At 44.1% G+C, this 14871-nt stretch overlaps 1 protein-coding gene across 7 annotated transcripts in view; it reads left to right on the top strand.

Moving 5' to 3' along the window:
• Positions 1-7125: 7125 nt before the first annotated feature.
• LOC141072599 (sphingomyelin phosphodiesterase 3-like) overlaps positions 7126-14871 on the top strand; it is an 844331-nt gene continuing 836585 nt past the window's right edge. For all 7 annotated transcript variants that reach the window (XM_073559894.1, XM_073559891.1, XM_073559887.1 and 4 more), the window contains exon 1: positions 7126-7253. The gene's annotated coding sequence lies outside the window, so the exon portion shown is untranslated. The remainder of the gene's footprint in view (positions 7254-14871) is intronic.

Genomic DNA, 14871 nt, shown 5'->3' with positions numbered 1-14871 from the left:
AAGTACAAACACAAATGACTGAGCCTGTTGTAGTCACAGTACTCAGTAAAAAACGCACACACGGTATAAGGTCACAGGAGTAGCCCAAGACGGCGGCACTACGTCCGTCTAGACCTACCGTGTGCGTGGCGTTGCAATTGCGAACACAAAGGAGGCTGCTACTGCAGCGCAGCGTGGACACTGCCGCTAAATGACAAAGACAAGGCGCAAGCGCAATGTCGGACGCTAGCAGCTGTGGATGTTGCAGCAGAGGAGCGCTGGCTCTGATTCTAACTCAGTCCCTATCCACATGCATAATATTCTGATATTACGAAGGGAAGGGAAGGGGTTTCAAATGAGTCAGTCACCAGAATCATGCATCCGTCCTCATACACACAGCAGCAAGTAAGTCTATACTAGCGCATGGCGGAACAGCCATGCGCGCCTTTTATAGCAGCCGGGACCTTCTGCACGCTTCCAAATCTCTGAGATGGACCAATGAGAACTGGAGCGGGACCTGAGCACATGACTCCTGATCTCCAATGGGAGATCGTCCCATGAGCATGCCCAATAAGAGATCAGAAGGACTTAGCCTCAGGAGAGAGTTGCTGCAAGGCAATCTCCTCTGCAGTGGATAAATAGGAGGAGAGTGCAGAATGTGAGGATCTGGATCCCTGCTGAGTAAAAGCAGAAATCCGACTCCTAACACCTATACCTTAGCGTGCTGTCAGCTTTTCAAACAGTTTCATATATCTGCTGTTTTCGACGGTCAAAACTAGACAGAGACAGCGTGTGTCAGTCTCTATACAAATAGACAGAGATTGACAATTTTCCATACAGACAACGTATAGCGGTGTACGCTCCTCACACACTACTGTGTACCGGCTGGTATTACGGACAAATAGAAGCTATCAGTATGTGACTCTGGAAAAAAAGCTGAGGAGTTTTTCCGTTTTTCCAGACCTACACCTTAGATTGCTGTCCGCTTTTCATACAGTTTCGTATGCAGAAGCTTCAGCGATTGCTCCACCTTCTCAAGCACCGATTAATTATCGACGTTGCAACAAGGTGGAACTCCACCCTGCACATGATTAAGAGGCTGTGCGAACAGAGGCAGGCTTTAATGCATTTGTGGGAGGATACACGGGCAGGCAGTTTGCAGGCAGACATGGATTTGTCTGGTGTGCAGTGGTCAAAGCTGAAAGACCTCTGTAAAGTCTTCAGTGTTTTGAGGAATGCACACGGCTGGTAAGCGCAGACGACGCCATCATAAGCAGGAGCATCCCACTTATGCGTCTGCTCATGCAAAGTTTGATGCACATTAAGGATCAGGCATCTGCAGCAGAGCAGGAGGAGGAGGAGGAGGAGGGAAGCCTTGATGACAGTCAGCCATTGTCTGGTCAGGGAACTGTCCTGGATGAGGTGGAGGAAGAAGAGGAAGAGGAGGAGGAGGAGGAGGATGAGGGGGATGATTATTTTGGGCAGGAGGATGCTTCTCAGGGGGCAAGAGAAAATGTTGGCGTTCCAAGGTCAGGTACAGTGTTTGTGCGTGACTGTAGGGATGTGGATTTGCCAGAAAGTGCTCCTCCACCCACCACTGGCAGTGCATCATTGACACCTGGTACATTGGCCCACATGTGCGATTATGCCTTGCAGGTCCTAAAAAGGGACCTCCGCATTGCCAAAATGATGAGAGATGATGACTACTGGCTGGCCAGCATCCTCGATCCACGCTACAAAGGCAAATTACACAACATCATGCCACAGGAGAAACTTGACCTAATATTGGCTAACAAACAAGCAACTCTGGTAAACAGGTTGTTTGAGGCTTTCCCAGCACACAGCAGCGGTGCTGGTTCTCCCACGAGCCATAGTGGGCACAATGGAAGAGGTGTTCGTGGTGCACACAGCCGAAGTGGTGTTGGAGACAGGGGTTTAATGACCATGTTGTGGAATGATTTCTCAAGTACCGCTCACACGACTGCTAATACTGCATCGATTAAAAGTGACAGGAGACAGCAGTTGTCAACTTTGGTTACAAACTACTTCTCCTCCCATATCGCTGTTCTCCCTCACAAGTCATTCCCCTTTGACTATGGGGCCTCTAAACTGGACGCCTGGCCTGAATTGGCACAATATGCCTTACAGGAGCTCGCTTGCCCTGCTGCTAGTGTGTTATCTGAAAGAGTCTTCAGTGCTGCTGGATCAATCCTGACAGAAAAAAGGACCCGTCTGTCTACCCAAAATGTTGATGATCTAACCTTCATTAAAATGAACCATGCATGGGTTGCAAAGGATTTTTTCCCACCTTCCCCTGATGACACATGGGTTCCCAGAAAACTGCCTCGCTTTTGTCCTCTTCTTCCTCGGACTTACCCAATTCCGCCCTTTGCAGCAGCTGAATGTCCAGCCAAAACATCAACATATGCCATTTTTTAAACCTCCCTAAGTGGGCTGCCCACCCCCCCAATGGCTGGGGTCAACACCTGGCACACCCGGGCAAGTGCCATTGTTCTGAACAGGTGGATGGGCCCACAGATGGCCGACGGCACTGGCACAGGGCCCCTCATAGTACAATACCGTGTCTCTGACGGTGGGGGAGCCCACTCGCCGTCAGACACACCAGCGTACTATGAGGGGCCCTGTGCCAGTACCGTCGGCCACGAGTGTGCCCCCCCTGCTTGGTCATGGCCACAGCACTTGCAAGTTGCAATACGTACCTCTCCCTGCTCCATTGCTGTGCAGTCTGGGCAGTTAAATTCTTCACAGGGACGGGCACTAGAAATTTGGTGTATTGATCAATGATGGTTAAGATGTAGCTATGCCCTGTCCTGCTGGCCTCTACCTTCAGATGATCAATGGCTACCATTTGTAATGGACGTCAACTTACAAGCGGATGCAGTCGTGCTTTATGATCACCTTTCACAGTTGTGATAGTCACAGACGTGTGACATTCCTGCCACCATTTTTCAATGTCTCCTCTCATGCCAAGCCAATAGAATCGCCTACGGCCTGTGGCTTCTGTCTTTGGCACTCCAAAATGACCAGACACATCATGATAGGCAGTGAGGACCATGTCTACATCTCTCCCTGTGATCACAATTTGATGGAGACAAGTAACGGTGATGTGATCCACGCTACTGCGATAAAGAAATCCTTTCTTCACAAAGAACCGTTTTCGCTGTCTCCACAGACACAGTAATTGAGAGTCTGCATCGCCTCTGCAACATCTACCGGGAGGTTTTCCTGCGGTGAGTAATTCCCAAATTTCTGCTAACACTCGACTTTCCATCTGTACTTGTATCCATGTAGTTTCCAGTAGCGGAGAGTCTGGACTGGCTTACTGAGATTTAAATATATACGAAGATTCAAAAGTGCCACAACACTGTATATTGTTGTACGCTTCGACTACCTTTCCCTTTTTCTACTTGTTACATTCTGGTGTAATACATACTGAGCCTGTGAGTGTCTGTGTCTGACTCCGGAAGTATAGACAGAAATTTACTATTTCCCATAGACTGGATACACCTGGTATGTGCTGATACAGTACCTTTGTTCCAAATTTTGCATTACGGTATTATCCATAGTGAGTGAGCGTGTGGTTTATGCCTTCTATATATATGGTGAATCGGAGATACCAATTTTTACCCTATACTCGATACAGCTTGTATCTTGTTATAGAGTACCTTTGCTCGACATTTAGTATTACGGTCAAATCCATACTGAGTAAGAGCCTGAGACTGACTACGGGACTATGGGAGATTTCAATTGTACCCTATAATATATATACTTGCTATCTTGCTATCCAGTACCTTTTTTACAACATTTTTTATTATGGTCAAACCCAGATTGAGTGAGCGTCTGAGGGTGACTCCGGAAATATATACAGCGATTTCAAATTTGGCCAACACTGTATACAGCTGTACGCTTGTGTTACATTACCCATGTACAGCTTTTCATATTCTCGTGCAATCCATACTGTGCCTGAGAGCGTTTGTGTCTGCCTCCTAAAAATGTATATGGAGATTCAGAATGTTTACACTATACTATATATACCTTGTATCTGGTGATACTGTACCCTTTTTCACCTTTTCATTTTATTGGGTAATCCATACTGAGCCTGTGAGCATCTGTATATGACTCATGAAATATATACGGAGAGTTACTGTTATCCCTAGACTGTATAGAGCTGTACGCTTCTGATACAGTACCAGTACAGAACCACCGTTCCCTAGCACTCATCCTGCCTGGAATCCTGCCTTGGACCTCGGCGTGTTCCCTAACATGCACCATGCCTGGAGATCTATCATGCCTCCTTGCCTGAACCCTGGTTTGCCTGCCGGATGCCCGGAACCTGCCAATCGCTACCAGAGATCGTAGGCCTGATGACTGCGGCCTGATGTTCGGAGCTGATGTCCGCAGCCTGATGCCCTGATCGTGTCGATCGTTGCCAGCTGTCCGGAGTCCGATGCCATTGTGCCTTTACCTGTACCCAGGTGTGCCTCCTGGCCCGTACCATGCTATGAACCTTGGCATGCCCACGCATGCACCCTGCCGTGTTGCTTGTTTTCACGTTCGCACTGAGTGTTATCCTGAAGTTCTTAATGAAGATAGCTTGAGCTTACCTCTTGTCTTGTCTTGCTTCCTGCCCGTCCTTGTCTTCAGACACTTGCACATAGTGTTCCCCTGAGCCGGCCGTCTGGTCCCAGCAGTCGTGGTGGCTCACCCTCTTGGTCTTGCCCCTGACGCTCCCTGTATAGGGGGTGGTTTCTCATAAGGTAAGCTCGCCCTCGGTGGGTGAGTGCCACGACCCAGAGGGTCCACTCAAAAAATCGGCTCAGCAGAATCTGAGTCCATCACAATAAGGCCCACTAGTATGCCCCGTCTAGTGGCCCATTCCAGAACTACGCTTACCCATTCTATGAACTCTATACTACAAGTGCCCTCCTCTAATGTTCCCAAAGGAAGCACTACTTACCCTAATCTGTACAGAAATACAATGCAATACAAAGGTCATAATAAAGCATAATACCTTACAATATGGTAAAACATAACATGGCAATACCAATCAGACAGTCGGTAATACTCAGCCGTGTAGCAGTACTGAAGAATAACAATATATTTACGTCACAGCTCTTGAAGGGCAGGAGGCAATAAAAGGGTGTTCTATCGCAATCCCCTACACCAAAACCAGCATACCAATAATAACACATAAAAGGGACAGATATTGCCTTATAACAACATAGTACCGTTCTCTACAGTGCTAACAATAAAATACCATCATACAGTAGTAATGGCGGTTTTTGTTCCCTAATAGAGCAGTAATGCTCATCTTCTCAGTGTTACTCTTACCGTAGTAATTTACACCTTTTGTGCCCCCATAAGGTAATAGAATCCAACTTTAATGTTCCAAAACAGTTGTAGCATCCTCCATTGTAGCCACATACATATGTACTGTATGGGGCCAAATGGGGGACATGATTAATCACAACAGGGGACATTACTAATGTATGGGACCACATTTGTTGAATTATTATTGTAAAGGGCACATTATTAATGTTTCCCTCCGCAGCCCCATGCATAATAATGTCCTTCATAGTGGCCACAGCCCTTGATGTCCCATATACAAATTATGTTTCCTTCTGTGATACACTAATATAGTCCTCCATTGTACCCCTAGTCTCTAATATGTTCCCATTGTAGCCTCATACACTAATCATGTCTCCATTGTTGACGCCAAACACTTATAGCACTGCCCATTGTAGTCCCTACAAACTTAAAATGTCCCCCAGTGTGTCTCCCATATACTAATAATGTCCCTGATTTGAGCCCCATAAACTGATGATTTAATGCTCCCCAATTGTGGTCCCAATAAACTGATAATGTTCCCCATTGTGGTCCCAATACACTGATAATGTTACACATTATGGTTTCCATATGCTACAAATATGTGTGTGTGTGTGTGGGGGGGGGGGGGGGGGTATACAAAGCCCAATATTTTGACAACTGGTTTATCTGCTGCAAATAAAGCTGTGATTTTATCAAAATTACATCAAGCAGCGCAGTAAGTGACACCGCTGGAATCAGGATCTCTGCCTTACATCACGCAGCTCTGAGATTACAAGATTACATAGCAAAACCTTGTGACAGATTCTTCTTAAATATCGCACGGCATAAAATATACACAGCTGCAATCTGTAATTTACGCTGCGGAATGACTCTAATGACAGGTTCCCCTCTAAGGGTGTGTGCACATTCTGCGGATTCTGCTGCGGATCCGCGGCAGCTTTTCCTGCGGTGTACAGTACCATAATATCCTATGGGAAATTTAAACCGCAGTGCAGACGGTGCGGATTTTTCCGCGCGTATTTGCTGCGGTTTCTAATCCGCAGAAAGAATTGACATGTCAATTCTTTCTGCGGATTCCGCTGCGGTTTACCATCTCCTCCATTGTAGAGGTGATAAACCGCAGGGCAAAACCGCAGGCTAATTGGCTGATAAACAGCAGGTCTTTTGACATGCGGATTTACTTGCGGATTTTGCTAAATCCACGCGGATCAATCCGCAGCAGAATCCACAGCGTGTGCACGTACCCTAAATGTTATTTTAACTGTCTTTTACAAGGAACACTTATCAGCCATAAATACTTTGACATTTATTTGTGTAACCTTTGCTAGCTACTTTAGTATCCATGGTGTGTGCCTTGTTGCCTGTGATATACTTTTCGTCTACTTTGTCCTCAGACATATCAGTAGCATGTGTGGAGAGGCCGTGTGCCACCGCTGACATGTACGCGGAGTGATGACGACCACGGGTTGCTCACTGATACTGCTGCGGCTTTCTAGGTGATGGCTTTGGCTGGTAGTAAGGCCAGTAGACTCAGCTACACGGAGCCATAAGGCTGTGGCCCTCCCTCGGCCGGCCCCGGCGCTGTGTGCGCATCGTTACATTATGGAAATTGCTGATATGTTGTGTGCCTTCCTACAGTATTCGGTCTTCATCCTGTCAGTCTTTGTGGACTGGCTCTGGTTGTTACATGAGGAGCTGTTCTCCTCAGCAGCAGGTGCTGAGGAGAAGAGGAAAGGAGGGAGGAAGGGAGAGGGAGGGAGGAAGGGAGAGACTGGAGGAGAAGGGAGGGAGTAAAGAGAAGGGAGGGAGAGAGTGACAGAAAAGAGACACACAGGAGAGAAACGGGGAAAGGAGCAAGACAGAGGGGAAGCAGCCGGCGAGGGCCACACAGAGCGCTCTCCCCCATTAAACTCGACGTTACACAGGTGAGACCAGTCCTTCTGGGATTGTGTGTGATTGGACTGGGGCGTTCTGGTGCGGCAGCATCAAGTAGTGCCATTCAGGGTTCGCTCCAACTCTATCCTCTTTTCTTTCCTGACCCATGCTTCTTATATGTATGGCAGATGTCTTCTAGAGCAGATACTCTGCTTAGAAATCCTTAAGGCTAAAGCCCCCCACCCTTCACTGCACACAGCTACGTTACCGCCATCAGATTACCATACGTTTCCCATAAGATTAGCAGATGATTTCTCCTGGATAACTCTGGATATGATTAGAAGGTGCTGTCTAGAATTATATGATATGCCAACCCATGCATTACAAGGGTTTGCGTCTTGTGTTAGCAGATTCAGTGCTTTGATCTACTCAGAGATGTGATTTGGAGAGAAGGGACAGATGGTGATCACGGATCTGCCTAGGAACATGAATCTAGAAATGAAAAAAATACCCCAGAGGCCATGAACATTCATTGTGTGAGGAAGCAGTGTAGTTTTCTTATCTTCAGGCTTGATGGCTTTCAGCCTATTGGATGGTGAATGATCCAATTCCGAGAAACCATCCCCGATGATGGACCCAACAGCTCGCACTCAAGTTCCCCTGTGCGCTCTTTGTAACAGTGTCGTGTTTTATACCTCGGCTGTAGGAACAACATATTCTGGTAATTCACAATACTGACTGCATCTTCACCAGTCTGTGTATGAGAATTCCATAATTCCATCATTCCCACTTTCATCTTCATTCATGTTTCCTAAAATTGGGAGATGTGAGGTCAGTTTCTCTGGCATTTGATCTTTCAGTAGGGAGAAGGATGGGAGTGGCAGAGTGACTCTTGAGTGCATGAGGTCTGATGCAGATGGCTACTGATCTCTAAGATATGGATATATCCATGGAAAAGGACCTCCTTACTCCATAGGGCAGGGGCAGAATGTTCTCCATAGATATTTCATACAAGAGAAAATATAAAACAAGAATCAGGATTTTCAGGAGGAGGCATGCTTCTGTAAGAACAGGTGTTTGAGGAAGCAATGCTGGATCTTCAAGTGACGTTATGCCTGATACGATGCTTTCAGAATAATCATACAGGTGTCAGTGTTTGCGGATATCACATTAGCAACTTCGCTGGAATGTATCAAACTTAACCGATTTCCAAAAAGTAAAAATCTGAGATGAAAAAGTGAGTCAGTGTGCCAAGAAACTTCTGTCTACTGTCTTGTTTCTGGAATGCAGGAAAACCCGGTCACAGGGGAGCGCAAAGGACGAGGAGAAGGAGAGTAAGGCTGAGTGCAGACGGAGTTTTGAGCCCTGCGGATTTTTCCGTGCAGAATGGAAGAAATCCGCAGGTCAAATGACCTGCATTTTTCCTGCGGATTTCTTCCATTTTTCCTGCGGTTTCCTTGCGGTTTTTGTGCGGTTTTCCACTGCGGACTCCCCCCTGCGGATTTGGAGACAGGGGAGGTGGAAAACCGCACAAAACAAGTGACATGCTGCGGATTTTGTACTGCAGGAAAACCGCGCGGAAAAATCCGCAGCGTCTGCACAGCGTTTTTTTTTTCATTCATTTTAAGGCTACTGTACATCACAATGCGGATATGCAACGTTTCTGCGTGGTAAAATCCGCTGTGGATCCGCTGCAAATCTGCATCGTGTGCACACAGCCTTATTAAAAGCTTTCTTCTTTTGTTAGATTCCACTACACGTTTCGACGGATAAACTCTGTCTTCATCAGGTGGCATATACTCTCCTTCTCCTCGTCCTTTGCACTCCCCTGTGACCGGGTTTTCATGCATTCCATGTTCTCATCCTCCTTTGAGGCACCCGGCAGGAGCAGCATCGGAACTAATCTAACCAGCACCCCGGGACCTGCCAGCCTGGCGGCTGACGCTCCATTAATCTGTCTCATTCAGACTTCTCTACTGTCTTGTTTCTGGCTGTGTAAAGTTTTATGTCTATATCTTACCCTGACGTCATTCACTTGTGTCCTGAATATATATTTCATATCTTTCTTTTGGCCAGTAATGAACAACCACTGTACACCTTAATTTCTGATTGTCTTTTTCTAAGTGTTTAAAACAGAGGAAATTTGGGCTTCTGTAGAGATGGGCTGATAACTGCATGTTTTTATATGTAACCAGCCGTGCTTTTACTGTGTGCTCCTGGAAATAATCCAAGCACATTCCCGGCCAGAAAGATGCCAGAGACTGACTTCACATAGTGGTTTCATGTGATTGAGGGTGAATGAGGTGGATAGAGTATCTCTGGGAGACATCTATGTACACCATGCAGAAAGCTGCGGACAGATGATGGGCCTGGTTTCCATTTATCTAGCAATTTGTTCTTTCCCTATACAATGATTGTAAAAGTATAGAAGAAAACTGACCTCAGAACAAATCTCATTGTTTTCTATGAGAAATTGGTGCTGGACCTGGATCAAACACTTTGCACACTGACGCCTTGACTCGTAAGAGTAAGTTGGGGTCAGAGGTGCTGGACTCAGTCTTAATGAACTGGACGCCTCTTAGAAGTGACATACACCTCTGTGCGCCTCGCCGCAGATCTCTAATGTTTCTAAGATAAGTGCCCCAGCACATAGAATCGTAGAGTTGGAAGGGACCTCCTGGGCCATCTGGTCCAACCCCCTGCTCATAGCAGGATTCGCTAAATCATCCCAGTCAGATGTCTGTCCAGCCTCTGTTTGAAGACTTCCATTGAAGGAGAACTCACCACTTCTCGTGGCAGCCTATTCCACTCATTGATCACTCTAACTGTCAAAAAGTTTTTTCTACAGTCATGGCCAAAAGTTTAGAGAATGACACAAGTATTAATTTTTACAAAGTCTACTGCTTCATTTTTTCTAATGGCAATTTGCATATACTCCAGAATGTTATAAAGAGTGATCAGCTTAACAGCAATTACTTGCAAAGTCAATATTTGCCTAGAAAATGAACTTTATCCCCCAAAACACATTTCAACATCATTGCAGCCCTGCCTTAAAAGGACAGCTAACATCGTTTCAGTGATTGCTCCATTAACACAGGTGTGGGTGTTGATGAGGACAGGGCTGGAGATCAATCTGTCATGATTAAGTAAGAATGACACCACTGGACACTTTAAAAGGAGTCTGGTGCTTGGCATCATTGTTTCTCTTCTGTTAACCATGGTTATCTCTAAAGAAACACGTGCAGTCATCATTGCACTGCACAAAAATGGCCTAACAGGGAAGAGTATCGCAGCTAGAAAGATTGCACCTCAGTCAACAATCTATCGCATCATCAAGAACTTCAAGGAGAGAGGTTCCCTTGTTGCCAAAAAGGCTCCAGGGCGCCCAAGAAAGACCAGCAAGCGCCAGGACTGTCTCTTAAAAGAGTTTCAGCTGCGGGATCGGGCTACCAGCAGTGCAGAGCTTGCTCAGGAATGGCAGCAGGCAGGTGTGAGTGCATCTGCACGCACTGTGAGGCGGAGACTCTTGGAGCAAGGCCTGGTCTCAAGGAGGGCAGCAAAGAAGCCACTTCTCTCCAGGAAAAACATCATGGATAGACTGATATTCTGCAAGAGGTACAGGGAGTGGACTGCTGAGGACTGGGGTAAAGTCATTTTCTCTGATGAATTCCCTTTTCGATTGTTTGGGACATCTGGAAAATGGCTTATTCGGAGAAGACCAGGTGAGCGCTACCACCAGTCTTGTCTCATGCCAACTGTCAAGCATCCTGAAACCATTCATGTGTGGGGTTGCTTCTCAGCCAAGGGAATGGGCTCTCTCTCAGTCTTGCCTAAAAACACAGCCATGAATAAAGAATGGTACCAGAATGTCCTCCAAGAGCAACTTCTCCCAATCATCCAAGAGCAGTTTGGCGATCAACAATGCCTTTTTCAACATGATGGAGCACCTTGCCATAACGCAAAGGTGATAACTAAATGGCTCAGGGAACAAAACATAGAGATTTTGGGACCATGGCCTGGAAACTCCCCAGATCTTAATCCCATTGAGAACTTGTGGTCAATCATCAAGAGACGGGTGGACAAACAAAAACCTTCAGATTCAGACAAAATAAAAGCATTGATTTTGCAAGAATGGACTGCTATATCAGTCAGGATTTGATCCAGAAGTTGATTGAGAGCATGCCAGGGAGAATTGCTGTGGTCCTGAAGAAGGGTCAACACTGCAAATATTGACTTGCTGCATTAACTCATTCTGTCAATATAACCTTTTGTTACTCATAATATGATTGCAATTATATTTCTGTATGTGATAAAAAAAATCTGACAAACACATAAAAACCAGAGGGCAGCAGATTATGTGAAAATATAATATTTGTGTCATTCTCTAAACTTTTAGCCATGACTGTAATATCTAATCTGTGTCTCCTCCCATTCAGTTTCATCCCATTGCTTCTAGTCTTTCCTTGTGCAAATGAGAATAAAGTTGATCCTTCTACAATGTGACAGCCCTTGAGATATTTGTAGACAGCTATTAAGTCTCCTCTCAGTATTCTCTTTTGCAAACTAAACATTCCCAAATCTTGCAACCTTTCCTCATTAGACAGAGTTTGCAGACCGGTCACCATTCTGGTCGCTCTTTTCTGAACTTGCTCCAGTTTGTTGATGTCTTTTTTAAAATGTGGTGCCCAAAACTGGACACAATATTCTAGATGAGGTCTGACCAAAGAGGAGTAGAGGGAAAAAATGACTTCATGTGATCTAGACTGTATGCTTCTGTTAATACATCCTAGAATTGCATTTGCCTTTTTTGCTGCTGCATCACACTGTTGACTCATATTCAGTCTGTGATCTATTAGTATACCCAAGTCTTTTTCACATGTGCTGTTGCTTAGCCCTATTCCTCACATTCTGTATATGCTTTTTTCATTTTTATTGCCCAGATGTAGTACTTTGCATTTTTCCCTGTTAAAAACCATTCTGTTAGTTGCTGCCCACTTCTCCAGTTTATTTATATCTTTTTGAATCCTCTCTCTTTCTTCTCTAGTATTAGCTATCCCTCCTAGCTTTGTGTCATCAGCAAATTGAATCAGTTTACCCTCAATTCCTTCATTTAAATCATTGATAAAGATGTTAAACAATACAGGGCCCAGGACAGAGCCCTGTGGTACCCCACTTGAGACATTCTTCCAACTGGATGTGCAGCCATTTACGACCACTCTTTGGGTCCGATCACTAAGCCAGTTATGAATCCACCTAACAGTTGCCTTGTCCATTCCATACTTAGTCATTTTTTCAATAAGGATTGTATGAGATACTTTGTCAAATGCTTTGCTGAAGTCAAGATATACTATATCTACAGCATTTCCTTGATCCACCCAATCAGTGATTCCGTCACAGAAGGAAATTAAGTAAGTCTGACATGACTTATTAGTTACAAACCCATGCTGACTCTGACATCATGAATCGGATGAGAAGACGATTCCACGCCCTGATCTGTCTCAGCTCAGCCCATTTTGGAGGAGCTGCTCAAAGCTGGACTCAAAAAAAAAAAAGTCACAAAAATGTGAACTTTTCAAAATATTTTAAGCCAGACCATAAACACTTTGCTGACTCATCCACACAGGTTTTTTTTTAATCCAGTTATGAATGAAAGGTCCTAAAGTGGAATAGAACCCCTTGTGGGACTTACTTTGAAGGCAAATGTTTCTTCTTGAAAAAAAATGACTACTGTATTAAAATAAATTTTATAAATGGGAATATCCCTTTAAAGAGGGCCTGTGACTTGTGCAAAAAATTGAATTAAATGTCTTCAAAAATCCTTTAACTCCCCTGATTCTTCTGCTTTTTTCCTTTATGTACTCCAATGCAGAGATATTCTCATTTGTTGCTATCGGAGGGCATCATGTGAAATCTCTGATTGTTTCTTTAGAGCCTTCTCTGGGTGCATGCACTTTAAACTTACCTCCCCAGACATTGCACGTCACAGCTCAGTGGAGTCTGAGACTTTTGGCCTGCTATATCAGCTGATGACCTACGATTGTTAGCATGTCAGAGTGAGAAGGTCAAAGTGCACGCCCAAAGCGAGGACTCTAAAAAGCCTCCCATTTTGTCTGCAAGCAGAGATTTCACATAGTGCCTCCAAAAGCAACAAAAGTGAATATCTCTGCAATAGAGTGATATAGAGCAAAACTGAAAAAAACTGCAGAATCAGGAGAGCAGAAGGATTTTTAAATGGAAGTGAAATCAGTTTTTGCAAGCAAGAGGTCTTCTTTAATTAACTTTTTAATGTATATTATATTATATAAAAATGGACACAAGTAGGAGTAGTGAGCCCTGCTATGAGTGAGTTTGTCATCTAAGAGGAAAGGAATACAAAATTCAATTTGTAATTGGAGGCAAACAGTTTTAACTTAATACACAAAGAAGCTATGATATGGATGAGTGAAGATGGATGATGCTTTGATTTATTGCTTAAGCAGTTTAATATAAGTCTAGACAGAGAAATAACAAATTCAGAAGATATTGGGCAGCTCCAGAGAAGTCCTGAAGCAATACTAGGACAGAGGAGGAGCAAAGAAATCAGTTAGGGGAGTGTTTGTGAATGGAATCTGACATGTGTGAGATGAAAGAATTGGATGACAAAATTATAAGGCTTTAATTCTGGTGCTAATTGGAGGAGACTGGCAGGGAGTAGTAGGAGGGTGGTTGGTGCTTACAGTAGATTTCATGGCGATTTAGATGACGGAGAGTCTAGATAAACTAAGCTGTTAAGAGGATATTGCAGCAGTCAAGATGAGGTGAGAAAGAGGTGAAAAACTAGAATTTTGTTGTGTCATGACCCAGAAGGGTTTATATCTTTAATATTCTGAATATGTGGGAATGGATGAATACTGGAAGAAAAATTGTTAATATAAGAATTGAAAGAAAAGGACCTTGACTAAAGGCTGCATGCAAACTGGCTATAGGTGGTGTAACTAAGGCTGGAGACACACTAGCGATTAAAAAAAAAAAAAAAAATCAGTCAGATTTTGATGCAGGAGAGTCGGACGAGTGTAATGCAATTGTCATGCGAGTGTCATGCGTTTTTTATGCGATTTTTCACACCCAGAATCCGATTTACATCAGAATGCAGTGCGATTGCTATCTGATTGCAATGTGATATTAACATGAGCTTTTACATAGAGCAATACAGCAGTCCTCTGCCATTTACATGTCATTTTAAAATGAAATATTCATCAAAACATATATATATAGCTCTGGCAAATATTAAGAGACCACTTTCAAATGTTCAGTTTGTCTGATTCTTCTCTTTATAGGTATATTTTCGAATACAATGTAAATTGTTCTTTTAGTGTATAAACTTCTGACAACGTCTCTGAATTTCCAAGCAATAAATTTTACAGTTTTTTTTCTGACAAAGAAAAATGGTCAAAATTAAAAAAAACAAAAACAGTGCTTTCAGACCTCAAATAATGCTAAGAAAATAAGTTCATAATCATTTAGAAACAGCAATACTAATGTTTTAACTCAGGAATAGTTCTGAAATCAATATTTTGTGGATTAACCATGATTTTTAAAAACAGCTTTCATGTGTTTTGGCATGCTTTGCACCAGTCTTTCACACTGCTTCTGGCGCAAAAATGTAAGCAGCTCTTCTTTGTTTGATGG

The sequence above is a fragment of the Dendrobates tinctorius genome, unplaced genomic scaffold, assembly GCF_039654945.1.
Source record: "Dendrobates tinctorius isolate UK_male_01 unplaced genomic scaffold, ASM3965494v1 ptg000278l, whole genome shotgun sequence".
Classification (NCBI taxonomy): domain Eukaryota; kingdom Metazoa; phylum Chordata; class Amphibia; order Anura; family Dendrobatidae; genus Dendrobates; species Dendrobates tinctorius.
Note: the sequence above shows the minus strand (reverse complement) of the source record. Positions and strands in the feature narration are given on the sequence as shown.